This window comes from Artemia sp. Qi Xiang Cuo, chromosome 3, assembly GCF_049724085.1.
Source record: "Artemia sp. Qi Xiang Cuo chromosome 3, ASM4972408v1, whole genome shotgun sequence".
Lineage (NCBI taxonomy): Eukaryota > Metazoa > Arthropoda > Branchiopoda > Anostraca > Artemiidae > Artemia > Artemia sp. Qi Xiang Cuo.
The window spans coordinates 74,415,195-74,433,857 of NC_142796.1; the positions used below are offsets into that span (position 1 = coordinate 74,415,195).

At 32.3% G+C, this 18,663-nt stretch overlaps 1 protein-coding gene across 1 annotated transcript in view; it reads right to left on the reverse strand.

Moving 5' to 3' along the window:
• LOC148954516 (uncharacterized) overlaps positions 1 to 11,284 on the reverse strand; it is a 118,093-nt gene extending 106,809 nt beyond the window's left edge. The window contains exon 1 of the mRNA XM_089087129.1: positions 11,200 to 11,284. The gene's annotated coding sequence lies outside the window, so the exon portion shown is untranslated. The remainder of the gene's footprint in view (positions 1 to 11,199) is intronic.
• Between the last annotated feature and the right edge of the window lie 7,379 nt (positions 11,285 to 18,663).

Below are 18,663 nucleotides of genomic sequence, written 5' to 3' on the forward strand. Positions count from 1 at the left end.
CTTGCATCCTTTGACCAATCTCCCTGGAAGAAACACAAACATCAACTTATTATCAAGTAATCTTACCTCCTTTTTATTACTGTGGTTCAATTTTATTCAGAAAAGGAAGGAGCCCAAAAGTGAAATTGAACTTGTCAAAGCTTGGAGGTTTGCCCCTTCTGTCTGTTTTAATAAAACAGATTCATATTTGAAGCTTTGTTCATTTCTATCTTAAGGGTGACCTATAATTATGATACTTCATTCAATGGGTTTAAAAGAGTACTATTCTTTATTCATTTTCCTTGTGTGTTTTATAAAAGACTTTTATTTAATATTTAAATTGACATACATTTTTTATAAATTACTTATTCATACTAAAGGTTCATTTGACCTACTTAAGAATCCCTGGTCGCCAAATTGCATTTGCCTTTGTTGAAGCTAGCAGGCATAGACCTCCTGTTTGTATAAAAAAAGTGGATAGACATAAGTAAATTTTATCGCCTTAGAACAAAATACCAATTAAAATCACCCATAAAAATTGCAATCAAGCATGGGTTATGCTTGATCGCAATTTGTATGGGTGATTTTAATTGATATTTTGTTCTAAGGCGCACAACAGAGGTGATGAGGAAAACGTGGTGTTAAAGAGAAGATAAGACTCCCAGACTTAAATTATGTGGAATGTTTATGTGATAAGTTTTTTCAACTGAAAGTAAAGAGCAACATTAAAACTCAAAAATAGGAAGGGGTTGCCCTCTCCTCAATACATAGCTCTTTACGCTTAAGTTTTTTTTTAACACTTAAAAAAAAACTTTTATTCTAATTAAATGACCCTTGTGTTTTAGGAGTCGGTCGAACGAAGTTGGGACAAACAGTCAAACTTTAGCATAATGAGAAAGGTATTGAGGAAGGGGGTTAGAACAAACTTATTGCTAATAAATTCCTATCGGAAGAGGTTAAAACAAGAAATAATACGTCAGCCCTCCCGTCATTGCAGCTATGCCTAAATATATGATGAGGACGGGAGGGGAGTTGATACAACCCTTCTCATTTAAAATAAAACGTTTTTTGACTGAATATAGGAGCTTAGAAACGCTGTTTTATGGTTCTTGGACGTTATGAATTCGCTAAAATATTATTTATAACGCAAATAAAAGTAAATTATATATTTATATATATATATATATATATATATATATATATATATATATATATATATATATATATATATAATACATTGTTGCCCACATCGCTCTTTACTTAGGCAGCGCTATTACGCCGCCAATAATTATAAGCATTGTAAGTATCTTCTTCATCTCCCACCATGGGGTCGTAATTCCAGAGTAACATACCCCCCCCCCCTGTGGAGAATAAGGCATTCCAAATTTGAGAATTTTATTTGATTTCTATTTTTCAATTTCCGTAAAGGAATGGAGCTTTAGCACTTAGTATTATGAGCAAATCACTCAAGTTTACGCTGCGTAAAACTCGAGAACTAGCCGGTTTCTTTCTTAGTTTTTTTTTCAAGGTTTCGAGATACACCAGTAAATTAAGACTTACTACTGCACAATTTGAAACTACGGAACATGAAGTTAAATTTTTAGTGCTAAAAATACAGAAAACTTTCTACGAATAAATCAAGAACGACAAATATATATATATATATATATATATATATATATATATATATATATATATATATATATATATATATATATATAAAGCTATATACAAATAAACCATAAAGAAAAAAAAGGTAATTTTAAGTAACTTTCCTCTAAACCATCCTCGGATGATGGTCTTGAGAGATCGGAGGTTAGATTTTAGATCAATCAGGTTTGCAGTCGAAGGCAAGTAATACTTCGAAGAAAAGTGTCATCTTTCTAATTTAGTATATCTATACCTGTCATAATGTTTAGGATACACTATGACGTACTATCTATTGGAATATTTAAACTTGCGAAGAAACTACTGTATATACTTTTATTAGATACTAATTAACCCGTCACGATTTGCTTTGATCTAAAAATACAGAAATCCGAGGAAATGTCCTCTAAGCGGGAACTCGAACCTCTACGGAAAATTCTTCCCCGCGTATTAATAACCATCGTATTTTTAAAATTAAAAGTATTTACAAAATTCCCCCATGAAAAACTCTCCCTTGATGTAAAGTTACTTCCCCCCCCCCCTGCGGAAACCCCCTACCCCCCGATAATCCCCTTCGATGGGGAATCGAGTCCATAAATAAAAAAAAATAATGCACTGATTCATAAACACGGACATCAATGTTTTCAAGCGAAAATAACCTGTTACTATTTTCTTTAAATAATATTTTTCCCTCAAAAACAAATACATATATTTAAGGTTTTTTTTTTAAAGGACCTTCTATGGACGTTTCTTCTGGGTGTTTATTCCACATTTGGACAGGAATAAATTTCCAGTGGAATACGTTGATCAATATTTCCTCCGCCTAAATTCAAGAATTTGAACAAAATAAAATTTTTGAAAGAAACGAAAGCATCAAAAGAATCAGATTTTAATGCTGATTTCAAATATATAAGTTTTATAAAGTTTGGTCCTACCCATCAAAAGTTACGCGCCTGAGAAAATTTAGCTGATTTTCGAAAAAAAGGGGAAATACCCTCTAAAAATTACATAACCTTAATGAAAATCACACCATCATAGTCAGCGTATCAGAGAACCCTACCGCAGAGGTTTCAAGCTCCTATCGACAAAAATGTGGAATTTTGCATTTTTTGCCAGAAGAAAGATCACGGATGCGTTATTTGTTTCTTTTGTTGTTTTTTTCCAGGGGTGATCGTATCGAGCCAGTGGTCCTAGAATATCGTGAGAGGGGTCATTGGAACGGAAATTAAAAGCTCTAGTGCCCTTTTTAAGTGACCAAAAAATGGAGGGCAACTAGGCCCCCTCCCACGCTCATTTTTTTCCAAAAGTCACCCGATCAAAATTATGAGATGGTCATTTTGTTCAGCATCGTCGAAAATATGATAACTATGTCTTTTAGGATGACTTAATCCCCCGAAGTCCCCTGGGGGTGGGCTGAAAGTTATGAACTTTACACAATGTTAACATATAGTTTTGGTTTTTGGTAAGCATACCGACGTTTTCTGGGGGGATTTTATTCGGTTAGTGGGGAGGGGTTGTGGGGCGGGGGTTATGTAGGAGAATCTTTCCATGAAGGAAGTTTTCATGGGGGAAGGGGCATTGCTAGGAAGGGGTACCGGGTTTACCAGCATTATTTAAAAAAAAAATAAGAAATTAAATAAAAAAAAACAAGTTTTTCAAATGAAATTAAGGAGCACCATCAAAACTTAAAACGAACAGAAAATATTACGTATATGATTGGGTTTACCCCCTAGTCAATACCTTGCTCTTTAAGCCAAATATTTTTTATTACTTTCACAAGTGCTATTTATTCTAATTAACGGCCTGTGTGATTAAGGGCTCATTTTTAAAGAATTGGAACGAAATTCGAACCTCAGCTTAAAGAGCAATGTATTGACTAAGGTGTGAACCCTCTAATATACGTATTAAAAATATATGAATATAGAAGTTCGTTACGTAAGTTAATTCGTAAGTTACGTATATTTATTACTAGTAAAAACGTTCGTAAATAAAATTAAACATGTTTCGAGAAAACCATTTAACCAAATAAAAGTAAAATTAATATTCAAATTTTGTTTTAATTATTCATGTACGGTGAGCCAAAATCAAAACCTGCATTAATTCAAAAACGTTCAAAAATTGAATAAAAAAACTAGTTTTTTTAACTGAAAGTAAGGAGCGACGTCAAAATTTGAAACGAACAGAAATTATTCCGTATATGAATGGGGCTGTCCCCTCCTCAACGCCTCGCTCTTTACGCTAAAGTTTGACATTCTCAAAGTTATATTTTTTTTAACAATAAAAAACTTTAGCGTAAAGAGTGAGGCGTTGAGGAGGGGACAGCCCCTTTCATATACGGAATAATTTCTGTTCGTTTTAAGTTTTATCGTCGTTCCTTGCTTTCAGTTAAAAAAAAACTTGTTTTTTTTATTTAATCATACAAGAGATCTCTACTGTAGAGGCTTCAACCTCCACTCTACAAAATGTGGAATTTTATATTTTGTTTTCCAGAAGAAAAGTTGTGGATGTATGTTTACTTGTTTTTGTTTGATTCTTAAGGGTGATCGCAAAATCAAGCAATTTTAGCAGAAATTGCTTTATATAGATTATATAGATATAGATTATAGAGAACCCTACCCTTGAGGTTTCAAGCTGGAATCTACATTATGAGGATTATGAGGAAAACAAACAAATTTGTTTTCCAGAAGGAAAATGGCGGATGCATGTTTATTCATTTTTGTTTTTCTTTTCCAACAGATGCTCGTATCAAATCAAAGGTCCTAGAAAATTTGGAGGGAACTTATCAGAATGTAAATTAAAGTTCTTTTCAAGTCACCATAGAGATTGTGTTGAAGAGTTGAAGAGGAGACAGTTCCCCTTACATACAAAATAATTACAGTTTGTTTTAAGTTTCAAGGTTACTTCCTGCTTTTAGTTTTGAAAAAATTGTTTATTTAATCACATTTCATGAAACAAAAAAAATCAATATTTCAATGCTCTCTGTCTGGTTTTAGATGGGTCGCAATGCTTAAAGAAAACATTGTTTGAAAGGCAATAAAAAAAATGTATGTCAAGTAAATTAATAGTATATAAACATTAAAAAACAAGGTAATTAAAAAAATACACAAAGCAATAGCCAACTTATGAAAATTAAGATAGGAACTCCTAGCGTTCAGTTCTAATGAGCAATGCCAAGGCGTTGTTCCCCTTACATAACGAGTGAAACTTAAAATTGAATATGCAAATCAAGCTTGAAATGAACAAAAATCACTACAAACAAGAGTTCAGGCATCGCCTCCTTCTCTCACTGTAAAAGTCTAAAACCTACTGCGTCAATGGCGCTTTACTGAAAACCAGTTTTATGACAAAATTTTCATTTCTATTGAAAATAAACATTAGAATTATATTGAAATTTTCAACTGATGAGCTTTCAGCAATTAATATCATTATACGTCAAATTTTCAGTTTAATTTATTAGTTCTTTTTAAAATTGTTCAAGACACATACAGTTTCTCTACAAACAAGAGTTTGGATGCTGCTTTGGATAGAGTTTTGATACTGTTTTAAATTTCAAGGTTACTTCCTACTTTTAGTTTTGAAAAAATTGTTTATTTAATCACATTTCTTGAAAAAAAAAAATCAACATCTCAATGCTCTCTGTCTGGTTTTCGATGTGTCGCAATGCTTAAAGAAAACATTATTTGAAAGGCAAAAAAAAAATGTATGTCAAGTAAATTAATAGTATATAAACATTAAAAAATAAGGTAAATAAAAAAATACATGAAACAATAGCCAACTTATGAAAATTAAGATAGGAACTCCTAGCGTTCAGTTCTATTGAGCAATGCCAAGGCATTGTTCCCCTTACATAACGAGTGAAACTTAAATTGAATATGCAAATCAAGCTTGAAACCAACAAAAATCACTACAAACAAGAGTTCGGGTATCACCTCCTTCTCTCACTGTAAAAGTCTAAAACCTACTGCGTCAATGGCACTTTACTGAAAACCAGTTTTATTACAAAATTTTCATTTCTATTGAAAATAAACATTAAAATTATATTGAAATTTTCAACTGATGAGCTTTCAGCAATTAATATCATTATACGTCAAATTTTCAGTTTAATTTATTAGTTCTTTTTAAAATTGTTCAAGACACATACAGTTTCTCTACAAACAAGAGTTTGGATGCTGCTTTGGATAGAGTTTTGATACTGTTTTAAATTTCAAGGTTACTTCCTACTTTTAGTTTTGAAAAAATTGTTTATTTAATCACATTTCTTGAAAAAATAAAAAATCAATATTCAATGCTCTTTGTCTGGTTTTCGATGGGTCGCAATGCTTAAAGAAAACATTGTTTGAAAGGCAAAAAAAAATGTATGTCAAGTAAATTAATTGTATATAAACATTAAAAAATAAGGTAATTAAAAAAATACACAAAACAATAGCCAACTTATGAAAATTAAGATAGGAACTCCTAGCGTTCAGTTCTATTGAGCAATGCCAAGGCGTTGTTCCCCTTACATAACGAGTGAAACTACAGCTTTCCCAATTGACATCACTCTTACCAAGGCAGGGAACAACCAAGATGCATCACCAACTCCAGATCACAAAGACAGCTTGTTTGCTAAGTTTCTCAATATCTTTGGGCTTTGGATGAACTATTCAAGTCAAAATACCAACAATATAAGCACTACCCACTGAGCAGCAAATATTATCAGGGCACACAAGGAGAGAGTTCCAGTCTTCTTGAGCAAGTGACTAAGATGAAAAAAAATCTGATTCCCTAGAATTCTGGACCAACTACTTCTACACTTTCCTATATGTAAGTGAAATAACATGCATGGATCTTGCAATGCCTGCAACTTTAGTATCCAGTGAGAGTGCATTTAGTATTGCTGGGCACTTTAGGTGAAAGCAGTGCTCATCAATGACTGCAAAGTCACTTGAACTTCAAATGTTTTTAAGTGCTAAATTTTAATTTATGTGGCCTTTTTTTATTAAACTGTATAAGTAAACGTTCACTGTTTGTCATACTGTTTGACAGTTTGCCTGTACTGTCATAAGCCTAATAAAACTAAAAAAAAAACAAAAAGAAACAGAAATATCAGTTGGAATGGCCATTTTTTTTTAGTAAATTTGGGTTGTTTCCTGTTCTTCAGTAAAACATAGTTCCCTTTTCTTCTCTGCTTCTGTTTCAGCCAAAAACAGAAACAGTAACAACCCCCAGTTAAGAGTGAGGCAAAAAAGGGTATATTAAACCACAGAACCAATAGTGTTGAATAAGGGGCAACTACAAAAACTTGGGAAATTGGCTGCAGTGTACTTAGCAATCTTACATCACTGAAATTTGATAGATAGCCTATGCATGAATATCCAAATAGACTTTACCCAAAATATTAGACTGCTGACCACTAAAGACTAGGTACTAGTAGATTTCAAAGTTTTATAGCTTGTAATATCCCAAAATTTTAAACTTTTTACTTTATAGAAAGATAATGTTATACAACATTATTGCTGAATTAAAAAAAAAAAAAAAAAAACTAAATTTGATGTTAGGTGTTGTTTTGATAGGCCCAGCCAAGGAATTTGAAAAATATACCTTTAATATCTATAATATTAACTGCACTTTTTAAATATTTCGTGATGTGGTTAATCCAACAGTCTGGGAAATAGAAAAAAAAAAAAAAAAAAAAAAAAAAAAAAAAACTAAGTAAAGAATGGCTTGCACTATTAGTAACCACAACTCCAAAAATTAAATTCAAATAAAAATATATACATCATAGAACATTTTTTTTATGGTGATTCTAAATGTGTGAAATTCAACAAATCTAAGATTACCAATTAAAGCCAAGAGGTTGATACAATTCACCTTATCTAGGAAAAAGGTAAGATTTATTTGTTTATTTTATTACCTTCTTCCTGTTGGTTGAATCAAACAAGTGGACCTAGAATATTGGGAGAGGGGCCATCAAGAGCAAAGAGACATTTTGGGGCAAAACAAAACAAAAAATGTTTAGAGAACTCCTCTTGAAAACCATTAAAATTGATTTATCTCTGATAATCAATCTGATATCCTACATGAATGTATCACAGAAAACCCAAAATATTTCTAATAAGTGTATCTTCATTAATTAGAGCAATATAGTTTGACCTTTTGGAAGTATCTAAAGGCTCAAATTGTTTTTGTTATATTGCTTGTATATTAGTCTAGAATATTTTCATTGAAATAAATCAAACCTGTGTCAAAAACTGAGAACCCTGAGCATTTTGAAGGGCAGTAAAACCCTATGTAAAAAATTTATAGGGCAAATTGTTAAATATTAGATTGTTTCCATGCAAAAATAGAGCTACTTTATTTCAACAAATTTTGACTCTATGGGTGTTATTGATTATTTGATCTCATATGAAGTGTGTACTTAGATCCTAGATTGACAGATTGGTATACATAACTGATTGATTTCAACACAGCATCAGATAAAATGCTTATTTCTTACTTCTTTTTGTTAAAAATTCTAGATGATGGGGTCTTTAACATTTTCAACAAATAAAAAGAGTTAGATGACCAAAGCTTTTGGAATGGATTTAGAGCCAAAATTATTACCTTCAATTTCATCACCAGCAGTAATCATGAATCTATGGGAAAAGAGCCATAAAACACCTGAAAAATGACATCAGTTTTGTTGTAATGTCATTTTTGAGGGATTTGAGGCTCTGTTTCCAAATTTCTTCAAATACATATTCATATTAACATATACCTATTAAGACTATAGAAATAACAAATACACTTCCTGAATCAGCTGCAAATGGCAATTCCATCTCACTTGAAAATTTTTTTTTTAGAAACATGTTTGTAACTTTTGGTTACTATGGGATGTTTTACATTTTGTGGCCCCATTTAGGGCTGAAAATGGAACTATCCTAGCAACAATTTTGAACTTCAAAAAAAGCATAAGAAAAGACATCAAGTGATGTATTGTCTTTCATCCTAGCTTAATCAAGTTGAAAACTACAAATTTCCACAATTCTTACTTCAAAATATATATGAATTATAGTTGACATATATTGAAGCCATTTCCACAATACTTTACCATCAACTCTCAAAATTTGTAAATACACAGCCTAAATGGTAAATAGTGCATCATTACTTCCTTGAAGTAATGATGCAAGGGCTGTTTTGTATTTTTTTTTGTTTTAACAATTGAATTTTAATGTGAGTTTCTTTTATATTGTTTTTTTCTTCATTTGTTTTGCTGATGACAGCCCTTGGATATAGGGTCAAAATATTCATTTAAAGTTGTGTTCCACTGTCTTATATAAAATTTCCCTATTGTTCTACTTATTCCTTATGATGGAAAGGCAGTGGGGCCTTTATTGCTATTTAAATGGTAAATATTGAGTAGTTAAAATAAATGACCTACAAAAAAAAAAGTGAACATACCAACCAATTGGTGCCTTTTTTATGCTCTTTCCAATAATTTTTTTTGTTGCATTTAAATTTTAAGCCTTTTTTGAATCCTTGAAAACAATAATTTTTTCTATAGTTTTTGGGTAAAAAAAAAGAAAAGTTAAAACAACAATTTCAAACTTACTAGGCTATTTGATTATAAATCCATTTTTTTTAGAGTTATATAATCTATAGGCATTGATTTGCCACAATTAAGTTGGATAGAAAATCAAAAACATTTTTCTTCTGTTGATCTGTAAATTAAATTGACAGTTGCATAATCAAGAAAAAAAACATAGGAAATATATAATACATGCTATTTATTTGGGTAAGGTTGGAAATGTTAGTTTAAAATTGAATTTGCAACAAAAGCAATTATTATATAAACAAACGGCATAAAAAGGGCATAGAGTGGTCAGTTCACTTTATTTTTAGGTCATTTACACAAACTGCTCAAAATATACAGCCCAAATTACATAGCCTATTTCCTAGGCTATGCATTTTGCCATGTGTCACTTGCTTTAACTTAGTACCAGTACATAAACTAATGCTCACAAAATCAAGCAATGGAGAAACTCATGAGAAATTCTAGATGAGCTACTTTTTGCCATCTTGAATGTGGTTAGGTTAGGAAAATGAAACTTTCAGGGATGGATCTATAGACTAAAGTATGGGTACTTGTCTGTAATCTGACCACACTCAAGAAGTGAAGTTAGGTCAATCATAATGAAATATACCAAAATATGATGAAAATCTAATACTTTAGAAACATAAGTATGGAAACTACAACAGAGAATAATGGAAAGTAGACCACCCAGAACACATTAGGCTATATTAAATACCTAACAAAACCAACTACACATATTAATTGCTTAATTAAAATGTATCTGTATAGTAGTTTATCTTACCGAGACTAAGCTAATTGGTAAGATTCTACTTTAGCTACTTTTGAATATCTTGGAAAGGGGTTAGGTTAGGAAAATGAAACTCTCAGGGATAGGTCTACAGGCTAAAGTATGTCCCCAGGAATGTATTTTGATGTACCTACCTCCACTCCTTCTCCCTCTAGAAGGTCCTGACCTTTAAAAATATGTGAGTTATATAAGTGAAACCTTGCAAAATAGATATTCTGCTTAAATGAAGTACAACAAAATTATTTTCAGCTTCACAACTTTGTTTAATCCCAGTTTATAAGGTTTTAAAGATATACAAATAGGCTACATTTCCTAAGTTTTGGAAATAAAACATTGATATGGCTAAAATTCTGCTCAAATAACTGAAATTGCATATTCAGAGCTAAAGCAAGAGAAAAAAAACTGATAGCCTAGCCTAACTGAAAATTAAGGTAAAATTTTGTTTTGTCAAAATTTCAATGGGTACAGACCAGTCCTATAGGCAAATTCCAGGACCCTCTAGAGGGAGAAGGAGTGGAGGTATGTACTTCAAAATACCTTCCCTGGACAAACTTTAGCCTGTAGATTCACCCCTGAAAGTTTCAGTTTCCTAACCTAACCCCTTTCCAAGATGGCCACAAGTAGCTAAAGTAGAACTGGTCAATATCTACAAAATCATATTATTGAGTTAAGACAAAAGTGAATACACCATTTGATGCCTTTTTATGCTGATTACGAATATAATAAGCATTTCTATCAGAAATGAGTTTCAGCTCCCCCACCCCCTATATCGACCCATTCAGGGTTAGGTATAGCCGATAGGCTATAGGGGGGGGGGCTGAAATTAAAGTCCAATAGAAATTCTTATAATATTTTTAATAAGCATAAAAAAAGGCATCGAATGGTGTATTCACTTTATTCCTTACTCAATAATATGATTTTGTAGATATTGACTGCAAAATTCTACAAGTAAAGAATTTCAGGCATTAATTTTAAGTTCCAGCTTATATTCTTACTTTTAAGTAAAATGTCAAAAACATAAAAAAAATTCAAAAACTTAGCATCATTGGAGAGCTGTAATTGTTAGCAGTTTTTTCAAGGATAATTTTTATTTTCAGAACTATATGATATGCAATTTTAGGTCAGGGATGGATAAACCAAGAAATGGTAGCCAGGAGATAACTTCATCCTGGTCAATCAGAGGAAACTAATCAATTACCTAATTAGCCTATATACAGTATTCAACAAAGTTTACCAGACAGGAAATTTTTAGGTCCCTGATGAGGGACCTGAAAATACCTTTCACCAACTCCTTCACACTGGGCTACTCAAAATGGCGGGTACAGAAATGGTTGATGATGAAAACAATACAAAGATCAGGGTTTCGAAATTTCAATTCGGTGAAAATGTCCCCTGAGCGACCGAAAATTTTGCATTTTCAGCCAAATTTTGTCTCTAATATGTCGCATTTTGTCATTAATGTGTCCAAAATACGTCCATTCTGAAATCTCAAAAACTAGTTGCATCTTTAAGCCTTGTGTTATTGATAAAAGACGATGAGTAAAGCTTTTTCAAAGGGTTAATAGTTAACATCAAATATAACAAGAATGGAAAAAAACTGTTAATTCATCCAAACAGAATGAAAGCATTAAAGTCATAAAGACATGTGAACAGTAAAAATAAAGCTACTTTTAGGAGCTTAAGGCTCATCTTCCAACGAGAATTCTTTCTTGACTGGTATAGTCAGAATGAGAGCCAGCATTTTTACTTATTTTCATTGTTTTTTGTCAAACAGCACTTCTATCGTATGTCATGACTTAAAAACCAGGACTCAACTAACAACAGACACGAATTACTTTTGATTTTGAAAAAGAGCACTCGAACATTCAAAATATTATCGAATGTAAAGTTTCTATAATTACTCCTTTTATACGCTGTCTTTATGTTTGGCCACGAATTTTGTTTTTAATTAATAGGTAATGCATTATACAAACATCACTAATTACTTCAGAAGTACTATTGAGATGCCTGTTATTTCTTATCATTTCGAAATTTCGTGCTTTTTCAACTATTTTAAACAATATTGGTAACTCAAAACTTTGATAAGATTCTTTTGGGAAAAGAGGGCTTCGAGAGGGGGGCTAGTTGCCCTCTTATCCCTTTGAGAACTAGAACTTTTAGTTTTCAATAAAAAAAACCTTTTCTAATGTTGAACTGACCACCCTATCCAGAAAAACTTTTGTAAGTCCTTGGGGCATAACTTACAATCCTTATCCCCAGTCTTTGGGGGGTTGTATCAACCCTGAAGACCTTGCTACATGATCTTTGGACTTTTATTTTTAACAAAATGACTATCTCAAAGTTCCTATCAGAAACAATTGGGTAAAAGGAAACGAGAGGGGGCGGCTAATTGCCCTCCGATCATGTATGCCTCTTAAAAATGACACTAGAACTACTGATTTCCAAAACAATGAGCTCTCTCTGAAGTTGCATTAAATGACAATATCAAAATTATGATTTAATGTGCTTAAGGACATGAGGGCGGGGGGGGGGTTGATTTCCAATTAATCAGTTTGAGTGATTTCCAATCAATTTTTATTTTTAAAATGGGTACTACAACTTTCAGTTTCCACTCGAATGAGCTCCTATCATGGCTTTTACGACAACTTCTTGTACATGAAAAGTCTTCGTCAGAAAATAATAATAATAATACACTTTGGTCATAATGCTCTTTTGTTAAACATTTTCAATCTGACCAAATTTATCCTGGGTTATTTGCTTTTGTTTTGATTCCACAACATCAAGAACAAGAATTTTTAATTTGGTTAACATTTTGTTTTTAGTAGGTAATATTTGATAAAAAGTCAAATGTTTTATCCTGAATATTGGATGCTAGAGTCAAGTGGTAACGAAAAAAGTGCCTCCTTACCGGTTATATTAACTGTAGCGCAAAATCAATGACACCTGAAATATTTTATAGATGAAAAAAAATACGAACTTCCCAATAATTTCATGAATATTTGTAAATATTTTTATGAGTATTTGCAAATAATTTCATGAATATAAGCAAAAAATAAGTCCTCCAGAAAAATATATTTTCTATCTGGAAATCAACTACCCTGAACAAAATGGCTATCTCAAAATTCTGATTGGATGTCTTTGGGAAAATGATGGTCGTGGGGGGGGAGGATGAGGGGGTTGCTACTTACACTCCAATCACTTTCGACTATTAAAAAGGGAACTAGTCTTTTAATTTCCAATCGAATGAGCCTGTTTTGAAGTTTCTACAACAACACCTTCCATAAAAACCTTATATGCTCCCAGGGCATAACTTAAAACCCTGGCCCCAAGGGTTGTGGGGGAGTGTCCTCCTCAAAAATGTATTTTCTATCTGGAAATCAACTACGCTGAACATAATGGCTATCTCAAACTTTTGAGTGGATATGTTTGGGACACTGATGGGCGTGGGGGGGCCAGTTGCCCTTCAATCATTTTCGACTATTAAAAAGGGCACTAGAACTTTTGATTTCCAATCAAATTAACCCTCTGTGAAGTTTCTATGACGATCCCTTCCATATGAAGTGCCTCTGAAAAAAAAATAAATAATAAAACATTGGAGCAGTATGGCCTTTACTATAGGCAACGCGACAGCGTAGCCTCTGATTTAAACATTAACATTTCAGACAATAATAAATTAGTTTTTTAAATATATAATAAAACTGATGATTTAAATTTTGAAGTAATTAATTTCCCATTCCTCAAAAGTAATATACACTTGAATATCACTTATTCAGATTTTTATTCCCAAATATTTAGGTATGCAAGAATTTGCAGTAATTACACATAATTTAGATATAGATGTGAAACGCTTAGCCAAAAACTTATCTTGAGCAATTTTTCGGTCAATAAAATTAGTTGGCAATATAGAAAATTCAGTTTTCTGTATAATGAACTTATAGGTAAATATACAAAAAATTATAAAGAAATAGTGAATGGCCTTTTAATTTAGTCTCTCTTTCATTTTTCTTTTGGGATTTTCCTATTCTTATAATGTTTTCAGATCAGCTTGAAGGACTTTAAATCTACAATTGGTTCCAGAAACAAATAAAGCACTCTGTTTTGTAAATCACGTCTGGCCCATAGAGTTTTTAATTGTTCCAGATTTGTTTTTAAGTTTCATTGACCCCTGGGATTCCAATAAGGATAGAACTAATCTTATTTTGTATGTATTTTTTGACGAGTTTTACTAGTATGCTTATATTTCACAAGTTGTACCAAACACAGGGAAACCATATAAGAGCATATGGTACACGCTTCACCGTGCAGGGTAAAGACAGTAAAGTGTCGGAACCCATTTAGGAATGTGGTCTTCTTCTGAGGGGCCCTAATGAAAGGTTGCTCCTTGGAAATATTTCGTTTGATTTAAGTGCTTTTGCTTTTAAATTTACAGTGGCTTATATTTATTAATAAAGACTTTAAATTGATTTTGACATTTCGATTTGGCTGACGGTTCGGTTATACTGTTTTGTCCCGGGTAATTGGATAGATGAGTAAGGTTAAGACCTCGTTCAAGTGCTCTTTTATCGCAATTGTTAGATTAGGATGACAGTTCTTTTCTTCTTCTCTCTCTCTTTTTTTAGTATCAAAGTTCTAAAAAGGGCGTATTGCCAACATCTCAAGAAGAGCTAAGGGCATAAAGTAGTAGCTTTCACTGCATGTTCAGGGGGTTATTAACTAAATAGAAAGACACCCGTGTGTATCTAAGTTGTCCAAAGCCAAAGAGCGTATATGCAATATCTCGAGAACAACCGCAAATATTAAGCTGAAGTGTTAAGGGGACTTTAATTGGCATATGGAACTAAATTAAAACATACTGTGTGCATCCAGGTCATCAAAAGGGCGTATCTATGATGTCTCAGCAATGTCTGCGAGTTTTAAGATTAAAACTTCAGGGTTCACTAAAGGGGATGTTAACTAAATCGAGAAACATTAGGTGATCCCAGGTTGTCAAATGAACGTACTGCAATTATATCTCAGCAATGCTAAGGATTCTAAGTTGAAACTTAGAGAAAATGTTGAGGGGATCCTAAAAAAATCAAAAGACATTGTTTGAATCCTTGTTGTCAAAAAGGCTGATTTTCAGTAGCTCAGGAAAAACTGAGGACTTTAAGCTGAAATTTTCAGAGAATATTGAGGGGGTGATGAAGTAAATAAAAAGCCTCAATGTGCATCCAGGTTTTCAAAAGAAAAGGTCCTTAATATATCAAGAGCGGATAAGGTCACTAAGTAAAAACTTTCAGAGAGTGTTGAGAGACATGTTGAACCAAATCAAAAGACACTGTGTACATATTGGTTGCCAAAGCATTGTATCTGCAATATCTCAGAAACCGCTAAGGGTATTAAATGGAAACTTTCAGAGTATGTTAAGGAGGATGTCAATCAAAGACCCAGTTTTCAAAAGCGCATAGATCCAAAATCTCAGAAATGGTTAAAATTCTAAAGTTTAAGTTTTCAGGGAATACTTTAAAGGGATGTTGAATTAAATCAAAAGGCAACTGTTTATATCCTTGTTGACTGAATTGAGCCTCTTCAACATCTTAGGAACTACAAAAGGCGCTCAGTTGAAACTTCTGGAAAAATGTAAGAGGGTTGATGAACTTTACCAACGGCGATTACGTCTAACCTGGTCGTATGACGGCGTACTTGCAATGTTTCTTCTAAGCTTCATCAAATTCCAGGGCAAAACTAAAGAAATGGGAAATGTTTTGATAATATCCAGTAGATCCGTTTTTAAACCCCCTTTTTTAAGTGAATTTATGCTTGTTATTCGTATTTAAATATTTAGGTGAGTTTATACGTGCTACCGTTGTCAACTAGTCTCCAGAATAAAGAGAATTATTTTTCTAACCAAAAACTCATAAAAAGCCACATTCACGCAGGTTTTTTCCATAACACTAATTAATCCCCTTTTTACGTGTTAACTTCCAGATACTGGTGGTGCTTATACATCAAAGACAAAGAGGAAATGGAAGTTTTTTTTATTCTTTTTTTGCAGTGTATTTCATAATTTTTTTGTTTCCAAAGCTCTGAAAATGGCAGGTTTTCACAAAAATTGTGCATGTATATGTTAGGCATACATTACCAGTTACCACTGAATATTGGGTAGCAAGCGTCAGCCTTCTGTTTTAAGCCATGTAAGTTTTATTTAAGTTTTAGAGTTTAACACACCCCCTCCAGCAGGTTTAGGTAAAATAGTCAGCTTGGCAATAACCCCAAAAGAAGACTCATACAGCCCCAACTCAACTCAACTGGTGCTGCCAGTCAGTAAAAAGTCCACTAGAACTTTTAATTTGCGTTCGAATGAGCCTTCCAACGATATTCTAGGACCAGATAACTATACCAGATCACCCCTAGGAAAAAAACCAACAAAAAAACAAGACAAATTGACACATATCCGTGATCTTTCTTCTGGTAAAAAATACAAAATTCCACATCTTTGTAGATAGGAACTAGAAACCTTTACAATAGGATTCTCTGAAATGCTGAATCTGATAGTGTGATCTTTATTGAGGTTCTATTACTTTCAGGGGATGTTTCCCCCTTTTTTGAAAATAAGTCAAATTTTCTCAAGCGTGTATCTTTTGATGGTTTAATTTGATGAAACTTATATATTTGAAATCAGCATAAATGTCTGATTCTATTGATGTATCTATTGGTATCAAAATTCTATTTTAGAGTTTTGGTCACTATTGAGCCCAGTCGCTGCTTACTTACAGTTCGTTACCACGAACTGTTCGATATATGGTCGCGTTTGATTTCAAATATTATTATGTTTTTTTTTAATAGGTTCTTAAGTTTATTATTGCTGTTAAATTTATTATAAAAAATTAATTTACGGAACGCTTTTTTATTTAATTTTAATAAAGGACAGTTCAACAATACTTTTATTATAAACATGCATCTTGGATATTCAAACTACCCTTTTCTTGCGGTTTGTTACTTATTTTACAGTCAATGCTTTTTTGAAATGAATGATAATACTAACAACAAGATTTTGGTAACTAAACGAACAGAAATCAATTTAGAAAGAATATTTTCAAAAAAAATTTCAAATAAAAATTGATATACATTTTAAATCTAAGACGATTTGAAATAAAGTCCTGTAATAATTTTATCTTAAAATTAACATAAATTATTATCAATGAATAAATAACAGATAAAACGAACGTAAAATAATACGATAAATGATTATTTCAAACATAAAGATAAAAGGTAGTGCAGTGAATTATTAAATGAATCATCCTAAAACTAACAAACATTTGTCAGAATAATCCATTCAAATTTAAGAAGAACAAAAATTACCTTAAATAGTAGTACTCCGACCACTCCTTAAGTTTTTAATGACCATAGCCTCATTAGTGTTTAACTAAAGATGATTTTTGTTTCAACAGTGTACTTTTTATTTGTCATAACATCAACAAAACACGGTAAAGGAATAAAATCTCTGGGCTTACTAATTTTTACAAACAAAAGAAGTGCTACTTCCCATCTGTCAAAATCTCTAAGCAGATTTATGGTAATTTTTTTACAAAAAAAAACAAAAAAAAACAGTATGTCATTTAAACAAATTGGTTTTACTAATCAAAACATGGAAAAAATCACCATAATAAACTGGCTGGAAAGTACTAATATAAGTACACTGATGCCTAATATATAATGGTACTGATTACTTGTTGTCTCTGCAATTTTGGGTTTTTCAAAATTGTAATTATAACAGATAAAATAAGATTTGTTTTCAGTAAAGCAAACATAACTTTATAGTCTTTGGAAGGTTTAGGGATGTGATAGTCCTACCCATGTTTGTAGTAATGTTTTAATTTCTGTTCGCTTTAGGATTTAGTTATTCACCTAAAGCAATAACTTTTATTTTCGAGTTTTTACGTGAATATTTATTTTAATTCCTGTTTGTTTTACCTTTCATTGAATTTATTCCTGCTGGTCTTGGGTTTTTATGTATCTCTACTTTTCTTTGAAAAACTGTCTGTTTTTCAAAATATGTTTTTGATTGATATTTTTCTCAAGGAAGCTATAATTTTTTTTGTTCCCGCATAGTTATATGCTTATACTTAAACATCAGGGGCGTAATTGGCTATGGGACAGGGAGAATAACTGCCCCCTCCAGATCCCAGTTTCCCCATACAGACCTCAGTTTTCCCCCTCCAGCCGAGATTTGGCTTCAGAGAAAAATTTTAACGGAACTAAGATAATCCTACATAATTCAAGCATCCAGAGAAAAGACCAGTTTTCTTTAGTATATCTGTGCCTTTATGTTAATATATGACTCTTTTTTAATTTTCACTAGCTTTAATTGATTTGGGTTATTTTCCTACCAGTTCACCCCCCCCCCCAGGATTTTGACGGAATTACACCACTGTTACGCAGATAATTGTAAAATTGATTAAAACATGGCATATTTCAGGTTAATTCTAGACGCCGAAAATCGTACTCGAATTAACCGTGTCGTTCAACACTGCTCGTTCTTCCGGCATAGATCTCTTGTTTGAAATTAAAGGAGTGCTTAAAGGGGTTTTTCCGCCGTTCAATTGTTAGCTAACAATGTTAGCTAACAAAAATGTGTTTGGACGGCGAAAACAGAATTGTTAGCTAACAGAAATAGTTAGCTCACAATTCGCAGAAACATGATATTGGGCAGGAAATT